Genomic DNA, 15,831 nt, shown 5'->3' on the forward strand with positions numbered 1-15,831 from the left:
CAGCTGTGAGAAGGTGTTCCTGGCCCTCCTGTGCTATGGACAATGTCCCAAATTGTCCCTTTGACCAACTTCGCTTTGCAAAATTCATGGGCAGTCAGGGCAGCCCTTAGAAAGAGATGGAAACCCTGCTCTCTCGTGCTTTACTCAGTAGAAAATGGGAGCATTTTGCATTTGTAACAGGAATATACCTTTATTTTAATCAGCAAAGTCACACACAGGTAGGAACAGACTCACTGCAAGAGTTGCTGTGTTTTCACATTGAGACACATTGAGAAAGAAATGAACCCGGAGAAGAACTGTGCAGGAACAAGAGACACTCTCTAAGGGGGGACAGCTGGTTTGAGATCAACACAGAGCTCAGCTCTTCTTGATGGTGACTCAAGCCAGACCATCAGGATGGGTGGAACACTCGCGCTTCACGAGAGGCCAACTTCTCCATCTCTTCTCAGCTTGGAGGCGAGAAGCATCTGGGGACAACTCCTTGTCACCGTTCAATACTTAATGTGGGCTTATAAAAAAGAGGGAGAGTGATATTTTACACAGTCAGATAGTGAAAGGACAGTGGGGAATGGTTTTAAACTAAAGGAGGAGAGTTTTAGATCATATATTAGGAGGAAATTCTTTACTCAGAGGGTGGTGAGGTCTGGCAGAGGTTGCCCAGAAAAGCTGTGGATGTCTCATCCCTGGAAGTGCCCAAGGCCAGTCTGGATGGGGCTTGGAGAAGCCTGGGACACTGGAAGGTGTCCCTGCCCATGGCAGGGGCTTGGAACTCAATGATCCTTAAGGTCCCTTCCAACCCAAACCATTCCATGACTCTTTCTATTGATGTATGATCTATTGATCTCCTGCTGAGCAGCTCTCAGGAGATTTTCAGACACTCAAAGTTCAGTAAAGAATTCCAGGGTTGGCAGCTCATTCAAAACTTTGTATCTGCACTTCTTTATACATAAGAAAAATCAAAGCTTCCTCTCCCTGTCATGTGTTAGCACTTGGTGGATTGACATGAAAGTTCCCGATCCTCCAGTGCCCTTCACGGAACAGATGTTTGGGAGAAGGGAGTATCAATATCATTTCACAGGAAGTTTATCAGTGGAGTTCTGACAAGATTAATTCCCTACTTCAGACAGTGATTCGTCTATTAGGAGGTTCTTGAATACTTAATTATTAATATAAATTATTAAAGAACACTGCGGGATTCATGGATACACGCTGGAGTAAGGCACACCCCTAAAGTTGCAGTGTGTCTGACAAAAATATTCAGAATATTCAGAAATATTGCAGAAATAGTCAATATTTTTAATTAACCCTGAATTTATGAATGAGTGAATTTTGCAGTTCACTGCAAGTTATTTTTCTCTGATTTTAGACAATTTCAGAGCAAGTGATTCCTTTATTCCATGACAGTGACTTAAAACTTGGAATCATGACTAGGGTAAGGGGACTGCTATTCTGAAGTACAGGTTTGCACTTCCAGCTCCCCAGACATAGATTTGCTTATTTTGTGACTTGCTCTAAGGCAGTCCAAAAATTTCCATCTGAAAGAATTTTGGTGGAAAAGGTAGATTCCAAACCGATAAAAACTCCATGTGAATTTTTTCACAGAGGGGTTGATTATTTTTTAATCTTCAGAAAAACAAACAAAATCAAAATATTTCATATTCTTCTTCTTCTTCTAGAAGAAAAAGACACTAGCTTTTTATTTCTATTTCTTTTAATTTGAAAAGATATTCCATTTAGATATTTTTTCTGCTGTGCTGAGGAAACACATTATAAAGCTTGAAAACAACATGAATAAATTCACTGTGGGTGGAAGACAGCATTCACCTAAACTCGGATGTGCCAAGCTTGTTTGCCTGTTTGTTTGTTTTCCATTTTCAGTCAGCTGATTTTCTTTTATTTTTCTTAGTTCCATTTAAGATCTGCCTCCAACTTATTCATTTATTTGCTTACCTTGAGGAATTGAAAACAAAAATGGAAAGCCTGTTATTCCTGCATTTCAGTTTAGGAAATAGCATATCATAATCAGTGCCTCCAGGAGTCCAGAAACTGCTCTAGATCTCCAGAAACATTTTAATATGAATGAGAATAAGCAACAGACTAGAAATAACTCTGGAGTAACTGGCAGAAATAACTCTAGACGAAGAAGAGGAAGAAAAGGAAAAGGAAGAGGAAGGGGAAGGGGAAGGGGAAGGGGAAGGGGAAGGGGGAGGGGAAGGGGAAGGGAAGAGGAAGAGGAAAAGGAAGGGGAAGAGGAAGGAGGAGAAGGAGAAGGAGAAGGAGAAGGAGAAGGAGAAGGAGAAGGAGAAGGAGAAGGAGAAGGAGAAGGAGAAGGAGAAGGAGAAGGAGAAGGAGAAGGAGAAGGAGAAGGAGAAGGAGAAGGAGTTTGTCCAGAGAAGCTGTGGCTGCTCCATCCCTGGAAGTGTTCAAGGCCAGGCTGGATGGGCTCTGAGCAACCTGGTCCCATGGAAGGAGCATGATGTGATGCAGACATCCTTCATGGGCATGAGGACAGGGCTTTTAGAATCATAGAACAGAATCATAGAATGGCCTGGGCTGGAAGATGCCCTAAAGATCATCTCATTCCAACCCCCCCACTATGGCCAGGGTCACCTTCCACTATCCCAGGTTGCTCCAAGCCCTGTCCAACCTGGCCTTGGACATTTCCTGGGATGGGGCAGCCACAGCTTCTCTGGGCAAATTTGCCAGGACCTCACCGACATCAAAGGAAAGAGCTTCTTCTTAATATCCCATCTAAACCTACTCTCTCTGTTTGAAGACATTCCCCCTTGTCCTATCATTCCAGGCTCTCTTAAATGGTCTCTCTCCATCTTTCTTGTTGGCTCCCTTCAGGCACTGGAAGGCCACAATTAGGCCATCCCAGAATCTCCTCTTTTCCAGGCTCTCTTAAATGGTCTCTCTCCATCTTTCTTGTTTGCTCCCTTCAGGCACTGGAAGGCCACAATTAGGCCATCCCAGAATCTCCTCTTTTCCAGGCTGAGCAATCCCAGTTCTCTCAGCCTTTCCTCACAGCAGAGCTGCTCCAACCTTCTGATCATCTTGGTGCCTCCTCTGGGCTCATTCCAACATCTCCGTGTCCTTCCTGTGCTGGGGGCCCAGAGATGGACGCAGCTCTGCAGCTGGGGTCTCACCAGAGAGGAGCAGAGAAGCAGAATCCCCCTTTCCCCTGCTGTCCACTCTGGTTTGGATTGGCTTTCTGGGCAGCCAATGCACATTTAGAAAAGACCTTTCCACTCTGGCTTTTGGGAAGAGGAATATTCACCGCTGACTTCGTTGAAATCTCTGCTGCAAATACATCAGACTGGCTTGGGGCTGGATTCTGGGGTTGGATTTGGAGCAGGGTACTTTGTTAGGCTGAACACGCTCCCTCTGTGATGGTGCCCACAGGGGGATGGCAGCGCCTTCTGCAGCTTCATTTGTCTGTGCTGCTGGGCCTGACAAGCAGCATCTTAAGTGAAAAACAGGCTCCATCCCAGCATCTCCCCCAAGTGAGGATAACCAGGGAGCTAAGGGACGGAACAATCTCTTTTTCCTCCTTCCCTGTGGGCAGGGGATGGAACTGGCTTAGTCTATGTACCTTTTTTTTTTTTTTCCTTTCTATTTTTGTCTTTTCTTTGAACTAGCAGAGATGGTTAGACCCAAAAGACAGACTAGTACGAGTCCTAGTCCATTTTATATCAGCTAATTGTGCACTTGTCACCTCGTCCACAACATTTTTGTTACAGGGACATGTTTTTGCAGGGATTCTTCCAACCATTTATCCCCATCCTGAGCAATGATGGCTCTCTCAGCCTGGGACAGGGACCAAACTGTGGCCCAGCCAGGGTCTGTATCTAAACCAGCCTGTCACCATCTACTTTGGCATTTTTCCTGTTGGTTTTTTTCTTCACTGGAGACATTTCCACCAGGCACCCAATACTCTCCATGTGTTTCACTGTTATATTTAGCCCCAAAGTATCTGACTCAACAAGTAAAAAAGATTGCTCTTCACAGGTACGTGTTATTCTGATGAAGATAGACATTGAAAATTGGTAAAAAATCTATTGTTCCAAATTCCTTTGGAAATTGCTAAAAAGCCTAACCCAAACCCAAACTATTTTTGTGGCCTTGTGTCGTGCTTAGAATATTTGATGAGCTCAGGCTGATTTGGGCTCTCATCTCGTTTAGTGATCAGCCTTTCCTTTTAAATGTCAGTCCCATGCAAGCAAATCCTAGAACCATTTCTCCTTTCTGTGCTGGAATTCACATCCAAACACCATTTTAAATATGCTCTGGTGAACTTTTTCTCCATAGATTTGTCTAAATCCGTGTCAGTGGAGAGACATCCACTCTGGAAAATGGGGAAGGTGCATCACCAGCTTCTACCAAACACCTGTGTAGAGCTTCTATGTCAATAGAAGCACATTTGATGAAAGGAAAGGTCATGTTTGTGTTCAAATGTGGGATCATTGCTTCTACAGGGCCATTTGTTTGCAGGTATTGGGTTGTATTTTTCCTCCAGTTGTGCATCACTATCAGGTTTATATCTGTAAAATGTATCTGTGAAGACACAGATATCTGGGAAACCCAGGAGATGAGTCAAGCATTGTTAAAATAATGATATAAACTATAAATTTCTGTCCTGTCTAAGCCCTGCCTCCTCAGAACCACAAGGAAGGCAAAGCAGAAAAGGGTCTCTGCCCCAGAGCCTTTACAATGTGCAGGGTTTTACACCATTAACTGACTTCAACGCCATCAAACATGTAAAAATATTACTATTCTGCTATTTGACTCAAAATTTTAGTGACACGAGGAAAGAAATGGTGTCTTCCAAGTTTTCCATGCAGCTTGAAGCAAACAAGCTTACTGAGCAAAAAGAAAGTGGATTCAGGGAAGGAATATGCAGCTGTATTGAGTAGCATGTTGTGTGTCTCTTCCAATTATTTCAAGCCATTCCTACACTCCCGTGGATATGCTGATTTTGTGAGTTTGAGCATCCCTGGAGATCTTTATTCCCATTTCACTAAGCCTTTATAAGCTCCTGGGCTTTTCCCAGCAGGGTTGCACTGGAGTTGGGGGTAAAGTCATAGAATCTTAGAATTATCAAGGTTGGAAAAGACCCATGAGATCATCAAGTCTGTAGGAGTTGAAGGAAAACCAGGATGGTGCTTGGGACAAAATATCCAGACACAATTGTTCCGACATCCCTACACACCAGTAGAGCAGAAGAACAAGGCTGTGCCTCCCTTGTGTGAAAGACTTCTGTGCCCCTTGATATGGGACATATTTCTCACCCCCTGCTCCAAATAAGCAAATTTAAAATGAAGTCTCCTCTGCTTTCTCCTGTCTCCAGAACCCACAGATGCCTCAGCTTGGGCTTTAGCCTTCTCTGCTGATCCCAGACTTACTCCAGTGGATCTGGCACTCTGTAGTTCTGCGAGGCTTGTGAGGAGAGGAATGGAAAGACAAGGCTTGAAAATAGCATTATCTGACTCTAAATGCAGATTTTGATGTAAAAACACTACTATTAGAAAGGAAAAAAGAAAAGAAAAAAAACAAGCAAACAAACATGGTTCATTATGTTCTAAATGAGCCTTTGAATAGAGCAGCCTTCTTCGAGGGAAATGTAGAAAGAAAATGTCATTTATGAGGAGGGAAAGGACAATCCAATCAGCATAGAGGCTGCGTTGCTAAGACTGCCACATTTTAGGCTGTGTTGCCAAGACTGATCAAAGTGAGGCAGAATTAGGGATCTGGAATTGGCCCTGGGGTCATCTGCTCCACTGACACCTTTCCGGACCATGGCTGTTCTCTCTGCCTCAATCTCCTCAGGTCCATGTTTCCAAAGCAGATAAACAGCTTTTCCCTACTTGAAAGGTACATTGTTGATTCTAACATGACTCTTGGATTGCCTTCCAGATTTTCCAGCACCCTCCAAAGGCTGTGCCTAAACCCAAAACCTCTCAGACCAGAGGGGGACACGGTTTCTAGAGTTTATGTTCTCCCTGGGTATGATGAAAAATATCTTTGAGTAAAATTGGTCTTGCTTTCCATTGAAGTACATAAAGAAAATAATGAGTCAGGCTTTATTGAAACCCCACCAATTTCTAGCACTAAATTGGGCTAGAAAACTTGAATGTCATTCAAAATAAGAACTAAAAAAAAGAAGCAAACAGAAGAGAAATCCCATACGAAAGTCACACTGGTTGCATATTTTGAGGTTAACATGACATGACTGTGTCTCTTAAGCTCATTTAAACATTTAATTTTGTTCTCTTGTTCCATCCCTGAGTACATATGGACTTCACAGAGGTTTAACAGGACAGAAGAAAGTTACCCATAATTGAAACAGGCTTTGTCACGATGTTGTGTTCGACACTCAGAGGGAGAAAAACGTGTTCTTTCTGTCTGAAGTGACTTATTTTCAGATTAAGGAAAACAGCTGTGAGAAGAGACAGAACTGCTCCTTAGAAGAGCACCACCAACAAACGATTTGCTGAAATCTGTTCAAAAAGATTAGTCTTAGAACCTTAGATTTAATAATGCAGAGTAAGTAGAGAAGGACTTGTGTAGCATAAAATCATAGAATGTTTTGGACTGGAAGGGACCTTAGAGATTGTTCAGTTCCAAGCCCCTACTTTGGGCAGAGACACCTTCCACCAGACCAGGCTGCTCAGGGACTCATCCAACCTGGCCTTGAAGATCTCTTGGGATGGAGAGCCCATGACCTCTCTGGGCAACCTGTTTTGGTGTCTCCTGACCCTTATAGTAAAGAATTTGTTCTTAATGAAATCTACCTTGTTTCCATTTAGGACCATCTCCCCTTGTCCTGTCACTCCTTGCCCTTGTCCAAAGTCCATCTCCAGCTCTCTTGGAGCTCCTCTAGGTACTGGAAGAATCACAGAATCACTAGGTTGGAAGAGACCTTCAGGATCATCAAGTCCAACCCATGCCCCAACACCTCAACTAAACCATGGCACCCAGTGCCATATCCAGTCTTTTTGTAAACACATCCAGGGATGATGACTCCACCACCTCCCCAGGCAGACCATTCAGAACTTTATCACTCTTTCCATAAAAACCTTTTTCCTAATATCCAACCTATATTTCCCTTGATGCAGCTTGAGACTGTGCCCTCTCGTTCTGTCAGTTGCTGCCTAGAGAAAGAGATCAACCCCACCTGGCTACAACCACCTTTCAGGGAGTTGTAGAGAGTGATAAGGTCACCTCTGAGTCCCCTTTTCTCCAGGCTGAACACCCCCAGCTCCCTCAGTGGTTCCTCACAGAGTTTGGGTTCCAAGCCCCTCTCCAGCCTCATTGCCTCCTCTGGATGAGCTCGAGTGTCTCAGTGTCCTTCCCAAACTGAGGGGCCAGAACTGGACACAGCACTCAGGGTGGGGCCTCACCAGTGCCAAGTACAGGGGGAGAATGACCTCCCTGCCCATGCTGGCCACACTGTTCCTGATGCAGGCCAGGAGCCATTGGCCTCCTTGGCCACCAGGGCACATTGCTGGCTCATATTCAACCGGCTGTCAAGCAGCACCCCCAGGTCCCTTTCTGCCTGGGCAGCCTCCAGTCATCAGCATGTAAGGTTGCAAGGGGTTACTGTAGCCAAAATGCAGGACTCGGCACTTGGATTTAATAAGTTTCATCCTGTTAGACTCTGGCCATCCATTCAACCATTCCAGGTCTCTCTGCAGAGCCCTCCCACCCTCCAATGGATGGACACGTGCTCCCAGCTCAGCGTCGTCTGCAGATTCACTAATGAAAGACTCAATCCCCTCATCCATATCATCAATAAAAATATTGAACGGTACTGGCACCAGCACAGACCCCTGAGGGACACCACTAGTGACTGGAAGTGACTGGAATGGGATCTGAGATCTCCCTGGAGCCTTCTTCAGGCTGAGCAGCCCCAACTCTCCCAGCTTGTGTCCAGAGCAGAGGCACCCCAGCCCTGTGATCAGTTTAGTAGCCTCCTCTGGACTTGTCCCAACGAGTTGATCTCCTTCCTGTGCTGGGAACCCCAGAGCTGGATGCAGCAGTCCAGGTGGGATCTCACCAGAGCAGAGCAGAATTGGAGAATCCCCTCCCTCCCTTCCTGGCTGTCCTGCTTTAGATGCAGCCCAGGATCCAGGTCATGGTTTGGTTTTTGAAACCACCCCTGCACCTGCAGAACTTCTGAGCTTTGCTGGAAGCCTCCGCAGAGCCTTTCTGAACGCGTGCAGCAGTGAAGGATGAGGTGTGTGCTGGTACCACCTGGCTCCAGAGCCAGGCTCGTCCCAGCTGCTCTCGGGGATTTATGGCAGGAGGCAGAGATAAGTTATCTGATAAATGACTCCTCCATTATCATAAACAGATGTGTCCCAGCATAGATTATAATTACATCTGAGGGAAAATAAAACAAACACAAAGGTTACAAGGCTGAGATTGGGTGAACGGCTTATTTATTCTTAATTGTTTTTTTCTTCCCTTATTCGTTATTAATCCCATCTTCCACTGAGGGACTTCCAATTTCCCAATTTCAATAGGCTATAAATTATGGGATCAAACTTGTTTTGCATATGCTTATGTCAAATGATTTACACAGCTACAGGATCAGCCTTTGATTTCAGGATGCTCAGGTCAAATAGAGATATTGGAAAACCACAGATTTCCATTCAAGAGAGCATCAAAGGAACAGGCCCTTAAAGGTGCTGAGCACTCTCCAGCTCCATTGGTTTCTGGGGGAGCCTGGAAGCACTTGGCCTCACAAGAGTTAGATTTGAGAGGTGATTCAAAATGTCTAAATATGAAAAATCAGGTTGGAAATCACCAATGTGTGAACTTTTGGAGATCCTTTTTTTTTTTTTTTTTGTGCTTATTTCTTCTGACATCTGTGAAAAGCTGGCTTGGATACTTGGATGTAAAGAAACCAGCTGAGATTGAGTCCCTGGGTGTTGGGAACATGGGGACAAAAGGTGACTGTGGTGGGATGACCCTGGCTGGATGTCAGGTGTCCTCCTAAGCTGCTCTGTCAGGGTCCTCAGCTGGACAGGAGAAAGAAAAATTAATGAAGGCTCCCAGGTTGAGAAAAGGACAGGGAGAGATCAGTCACCAGTTACCCTCAAGGGCCAAACAGTCTGGACTTGGGGAAATTAATTAATTTTAATGCAAATCAAATCAGGAAGTGCAACAAGTTGCATATTACTTCAATCTGATACTTCAAGTTAGAAATGTCAGTTCATTGAAATTAGACTTCAGTGTGTGGAAGTGTTTTACTATAACAAGAAGAAAAGGAGAGAAAAATCCCAAACATTGTCACTTTAAAATTATTTTGGATTTTTGAAGCTAACCTAGTGATATTAAAGCAATAACAAAGTGGAAATATAAGTTGAAATCAAAGTAACACCTCATGTCTGGCCTGAATTAAATTCACATTCACACACTCAGCTGCTGGTTTGTGAAAGTGAACCCGGAATTTTGAGCTCATTTCGGGCTTTTGTGACAGTCACTTGAGAGATCTTCAACTTTTTTCCAGTATGGAAAATTGTTTTCTTGTTCAACTCCTCAGGTATCATCGCTGTGAAAGGGGATAGAGAATCCTGTAGAGCACAGAGGGATTTTGCATTTCAAGCTCTGTCTGCTGGTGCTCAGGCAAGGAGGCTTTTCCTGCTTTCTCCATTGATTTAGGAGTTCTCATTCTGAGCGCATTGTAACTACAAGGAAATGAAATTCTCTGGCTTTCTGCTAAAATAAGAAGATTTACTTGTGGAAATAACTCTGTAAATACCACGTACTGCCATCTATGGCTCTGCTTGGGAAGCACATTGAGAGCTCTGCAAAGGAATCTGCTTTTCCACTGTCAAAGAAACCTTTTGTGCTAACCGGGGTTTTAAACGGGTGTCTTGCAGTTTCCAGCAGCTGGTGTGGGAAAAGAGAGTTCCCAGGGGAAAGGGAATCTCAACCCATCCCTCTCCTGCCAGTTTGGTCCTAGGGTCAGCAACAGATGCCAAGAGCTTGGAGAGGGATTTGCAGGTCAGCAGGAAAGCACCTGGAGAGCAGCACAAAGGAATTCCAGGCACTCCACACAGGAAAATGGTTTCATCAGTGATCCAGCTTAAATTCCTCTATTCTGACTCCTGAGCATGTGGAATGAACCAGGGGATGTGTGTTCTGTAGGGGTGTGATCTTGTTGGCATGGTGGAGATGTGGTGGGATGGCTCCTTTGGCTGGGTTGGGATGACTCCTGCGACTGGAGGGGTGGAATGGAAGGATAAGGAAGAACAGGAATAGGAATTCTCTTCAGGAAGTACAAGCACAGGGAGATGAGGAGGGGCTGTGTCCCTCTGTGTTGAGGAGCAGATGGAATACATGGCGCTTTGCCTGAGGATGCATGAGGAGCTAAGGGAGAATTTATGGGTCAGGATTAAGGGAGGGCAGAGACAGGTGATATTAGAGTGGGGTCTGCTACAGGCTGCCCAGCCAGGAGGACCAGGGTGCCTTGGAGGAACCTGGTATAGTGGGAGGTATCCCTGCCCATGGCAGGGGCTGGAACTGGATCCTCTTCAAGGTCCTTTCCATCACAAACCATTCTGTGACTCTGGAAACAGGCTGTAATTATTATTAGCATTTCTATTTTTAGGTGGTGTTCAGCACTTTCCCTCCTGAAGAAAGTTTCTAAAGAAGGATAAGGAAGAGCTGAGGTCCCCTGGCCCTGGCATGCAAAGCAGGCTGGTCAGGGAAGAGGGATGGAGTTAGGATTTCCCATGCTTGGGAAAGCTGGAACATCTGCCCAGCCTCACTTTACAGGTCTATAAAATGGGTTTGATGCTAAATTCCTATTTAGGAGAATTCTCTCAGAATCTTGTGAAAAAATGGAGGAGTTTGAGCAAAGACACTCCTTGAACACAGAAATTGCTACACTTCAGTAAATACAGCCCATGGGAGGAGGAGCAGGAGTTTTCTCCTTGCCCTTTGGAGAGGCTGGGATTGCTGGGTTTGACCTGTGACCCCTGAGCATTAACACTCCTGAGCAGCCACTTCCAGCAGAAACCACAGCTGGCAACAGCAATGAGAAGTCATTAATGTATATAAAAATTAACAACAGCAAAAGTGAGGTGGAAAGCACAGTAGTCATGTGAGAGGCAGGCATGGAAAAATCCCTTTCAAGAGCTGAGTTATCCCATGTCTCCCTTCAGCAGAAGGATGTGGCTGGCTCAGAATTTGAATTGTTCAAGGAGATTTTTAACCAGACAAAATGGAAAGTGTTCTAGATGTAAACACGGTGGTATCTGTTGCTGGAGGGGAAGTAAACTGATTACTTACAAGCTGCCCTGCTTTGCAGTTATCCTTTTCAAACAGATCCCCTGGGAATCCCAGGCGTTCCCTTTTTTTTTGTTTCCCTTGCCATCCTCATCTACACCTACGATATCTGGGGGTACCACTGGCAGGAGGAGACTCTTCCAAAAAAACTAAATTCAGTTTCTCTACATTGCAATTATGCTTCCAGCAGATTTTTGGGGCAAATCTATTCTTCCAACGGCACAACCAGCCTACCTTTGCAATGTGGGAGGTGGGAGGACAGAGTTAACAAACCTAAACCAGCTCTGAGCAGCTACCAGCCCAAACAGCCTTTTTTCCGCCCGTACTCTGTGCTTCAAAAGAAGGTGGAAAAATTGGGCAGGTAGAAAATGTTTTTCTGGCTCTTTCATGTCTCCCTCATGTACTTTGTAGTCTGAGACCAGCTTAGGCTCCTGAAGTGTGCAGCTTAATTCTTCTCCCAAAATCTCTTTGCATATTCCCAGGGGTGCTACATTTAACCATGGATATTCCCATCTTTTTTTTTTTCTTTTCCCTCTGGACCCATTTTGCCTCTGACAAGAAGAGGGGTTTTCTGTGCAACAAACTTGTTCTAAATTCAAAGTGCGGGTAAAGGTTTTTTTATCTCTCTTGAGTTTGCTGTTTTCCTTTGACAGGGGGAATAGGAGAATTACAGCTGGATCCAGCTCAGCCTTTCCAGCTCCAAAACCCAGACAGAAAACAGAGCAGAGAGAAAAAGATACTTCACTCTTGGTTGTGTTTTTGGACAGCAAAGTTGGTGTTTGTCACAAAATCTACCCAGCACCTCACCAAGGAGAGTTAGGGGTGGGTTTGCCTTATCAGCACCACCACGATGGTGCAAGGATGGTTTGTCCCAAAAGCTCTTGGGCCTTGTGACCTCTGGTTTTGCTGTTCTTGTCTGCTTCTTTTCCTCTGGGAATGACACTGGAAGGTGCTGCTGGTTCCCATATCTGCCCTGAGTTACTTCAGGGGTCCTCACACCACAAGGTGATGGGACAGAGGTTGCCAGTTTGGGCTGAGATGAGGTCTTTTGGTTATTTCTGCACATTTTCAAGCAAAACAGGGCAGAGATCTCTGTTTCAGGGCTTTCTGTGTCATAAAGAAATTGTGCTGACCTAGGACTGGTCCCTGCAGGGTCTCTGCATGGGGACCAGAGGGATCAACCACGAACACAAAGGTGTCTTTAAATCCGTTATGTTACCAGTATAGACCATTCTACCCGCAGATCCCATGTTTGGGTTATGTTGGCAGGATGGAAGGAAGGGTCTGTGTCCCCCCAAACTCAGATTTCTGGGGAGATCTGATGTTTTGAGAGTATCTCTTGCTCTGTCAATGGCCTTTGCCCTCAGAACTATTCCTCTGCAGGGAATGTCACAGATCCATTTTATGCTAAAGTTATTTCGCCTTCATCACTTCACAGATGAAGAGAGCAGGTGAATTATTGCACTTGGGTACCTCTGACAGCTGCAGACCCCAAATCCTCACGTCCTGTTGCTGTCACAGCTCACCTCAGTTCTCCCTGGAGGGCACATGGTGAGAAATGGGGACATGAGGCCTCTCTGTGATTTTGAGGGGCAGGCCATGTTTACCCTCTTGTTGAATGGGGGTCCTAGGAATTCACAAATCTCTCTACTTAGAACTGGAAAAAATTGGTCTGCAGTGACATTTGTCAGTATCTTTGGACAGTGCTCTGTGGCCCAGGGTAGGATTCCTGGTCCTGGGCCAGGAGCTAGACTTTGATGATCCTTGTGGGTCCTTTCCAGCTCAGGATATTCTGCAATTCTCAGATTCATGGAGCCAAATTCCCCATCCCCACAAAGACAAGATTTTCATCAGGCCCCATTGTAACAGAAAATGGGTTTGGTTTGGTCAGCAGCACTTTTTGGTGCTCTGTCCTTCTGCCTGGGCTTCTTTGCCCTGCAACACAGGAGAGAGGCCAGCTGCACCTTGCTCTTCCTGACCTCCCCAAACACAGGACAGGGAAGGTGAGTGTCCCCCTCTTCCCCCATCACTCCAAAAGAAAGGCAGAGCTGCCACACCGGGCTCAGAGGGGCAGGGACAGAGTTAGGGTTAGGGTTAGGGTTAGGGTTAGGGTTAGGGTTAGGGTTAGGGTTAGGGTTAGAGTTAGGATTAGGGTTAGGATCAGGATCAGGGTTGGGGTTAGGATTAGGATTAGGGTTGGGGTTAGGGTTAGGGTTAGAGTTGGAGTTGGGATTAGAGTTAAGATTAGGGTTAGGGTTAGAGTTAGGATCAGGTTTAGGGTTCAGATAAAGGTTAAGGTTTAGATCAGGATCAGTGTTGGGTTTAGGATTAGGTTTGGGGTTAGGGTTAGGGTTAGGGTTAGGGTTAGGGTTAGGGTTAGGGTTAGGAGTAGGGTTGGGGTTAGGGTTAGGCTTCAGGTTGGTGTTATGTTTAGGGTTGGGGCTAGGGTTAGGGTTAAGATTCGGTTTAGGGTTAGGATTAGGGTTATGTTTTGAGTTGGGGTTAGGGTTAGATTTCGGGTTGGTTTTAGGGTTAGGATTAGTGTTGGGGTTAGCATTGGGGTTAGGGTTAGGGTTATGATAAGATTTAGTTTTAGAATTAGGATTAGAATTAGTGCTAGGTTTAGGGTGAGGTTTTCACTTGGCCCTATTTGGCATGCACTCCCTGGCTTCCTCCAAAGCCTTCCCCTCTCCTGCTGACCCTTGTTAGGGTTGGAGAGGGATGAGCTGCTGAAACAGGGAAGAAATCTCTGTTTGACTCAGAGGTGCAGGGCAGCTTTCTTGAAGGAAAACAAACTCCCAAAATGCTGGCGAGGGAATGGGAGAGATTTCCATTCGGAGCATGCACTGTGCTAATCCAGCATAGCCGCCTGTCGGCTGAAACCCTGCATTTCAGGCCTCAGCTGCCCCTTTGCTCCAGTCCCCGCTTAACTGGAGATGTCACAGATGCCTTTGGCCGGCGATGCTGCAGTGCTGGCTGGGAATGAGAGGCTGCTTTGCTGCGTTCCTCCACAGCCAGGGCTTGCAGCTCAGCTCGGCTAAACGAAGATTTTTCTTTCTTTTCTCAGTCTCCCAGGAGTTTTTAGGGATCCAAAAGGTTTGACGGTGTGGAAGTAGGGGCTGAAGGGCTGATGGGCTGATGATGTGAAGGAAGGGGAGAAAAGGGGGAAGAAGGCCAAGGGGAGGGTGTGGAGATGCCCTGGAGAGTCCCAGGGGGAGAGATGGGGTGCTCCTCTCCCTCCCTGAGGCAGAGGGACAGAGAGTGGCAGCAGATGGAATCTTTACCTCTGCCCCTTGGGCACATCTTTGCCCCTTCCCTGATGGAGGAGCAGCAGTCCCCGGGCCGGGAGGGAGGTGATTTTGTCAGGGAAAGAAGGTCGGTTTCCCCCTTTTGGAGTAGAAAGGGTTAAAAACAAGGGGCAGATCCCGAAGTCTGACAGGATGCTGAAGTCCCCCGGCTCTCCACACACCTCCAGCCTTATCCCTCTCCCTTCCATCCCCTTCCCACCCCCTCCCCTCTCTGCTCGGCAGGCTTCTCATTGCCGGAGGACCTTCCTCAGGCTGCAAACCTGGAGGCAGCACCTTTACCCCAAATCTGCCGGGATGTAGCACGTACCTTTCATCCCAGCCCATTTCCTCCTCCTCCATCAGCTCAAACTTTCCCTTCCCCCCTCCCCAGCCTCCTGCTACCCTGGGGTGTTGCCTGGATGTGAGACCCCCAACTCCCGCCCAAATTTTGGGTTAATGGAGCAAGGAGTTGAGGAGGATGCTAGGAAACAGGTAAAATTTAAACAATTAGGAAAGGGTTAATGGCTGTCGCCGTCTTCTGCCTGGGCAAACCGTGCGCCCTGGTGCAAAGGCACGGCCGAGCCGGGGTGCTGGGGGAGGTCCCCCCATGCCCGCCCTCCCTCCCCGAAGCTGAGGGGCTGAGGAGCCACTGCCCCGCTGGTCCCCGCCGCCCTGTCCAGTATCCCGTTCCCCTTCCCAGGCTGCCAGCTCCGGGGGAGGCTCCGGGGGGCGCGATGAGAGAGCCCCAGCACCCCCCTCTCCCTCCTGGTGCCCAGGCAGCGGCACCAGCGTCTCTGCGCATCCCTCTGCGGGCGAGCGGCACCTCTCCGTGCTGAGCCTCCGCAGGTTTTTGGGGGAGCGGGGCGGGGGGAGGGGGGGGGGGGGGAAGCAGAAGCCTCGCCATCCTCACCACCACCATCCCGGCTCCCTCTTCACCTCCTGGCTCCCCGCTTAGGGCTAAGCTGTCCCGAGGAGGTTGCGCTGCTGAGACGCCAGCACGCTCCGGCTGTCGCTGGCTCCTCTGTTCCATCCATCCATCCATCCATCCATCCATCCATCCATCCATCCATCCATCCATCCTCTCCTGCTGGAGGCTAGCGGAGCATGCCCGATGCGATACCGTGTCAGTTCGGGTCCTCGCCTATAGCTGCCTGTTTTACAAAGCTCCGATCCGTGCGTGTGCGTGTGTATGTGTGTGTGCATTTCATCCCTCCCTCCTATCCCTCCCTCCCTCCCTCTCTCT

At 47.0% G+C, this 15,831-nt stretch overlaps 1 long non-coding RNA gene across 1 annotated transcript; it reads right to left on the reverse strand.

The window, feature by feature from the left end:
• Nucleotides 1-254: 254 nt before the first annotated feature.
• Nucleotides 255-15,746, reverse strand: LOC119697106. Its single transcript, XR_005255776.1, has 3 exons — nt 15,709-15,746; nt 6,795-6,886; nt 255-508 (listed from the first exon to the last, which is right to left on the reverse strand). It is a non-coding gene; the product is annotated as an uncharacterized LOC119697106 (long non-coding RNA).
• Between the last annotated feature and the right edge of the window lie 85 nt (nt 15,747-15,831).

Source organism: Motacilla alba, chromosome 2, assembly GCF_015832195.1.
Source record: "Motacilla alba alba isolate MOTALB_02 chromosome 2, Motacilla_alba_V1.0_pri, whole genome shotgun sequence".
NCBI lineage: Eukaryota > Metazoa > Chordata > Aves > Passeriformes > Motacillidae > Motacilla > Motacilla alba.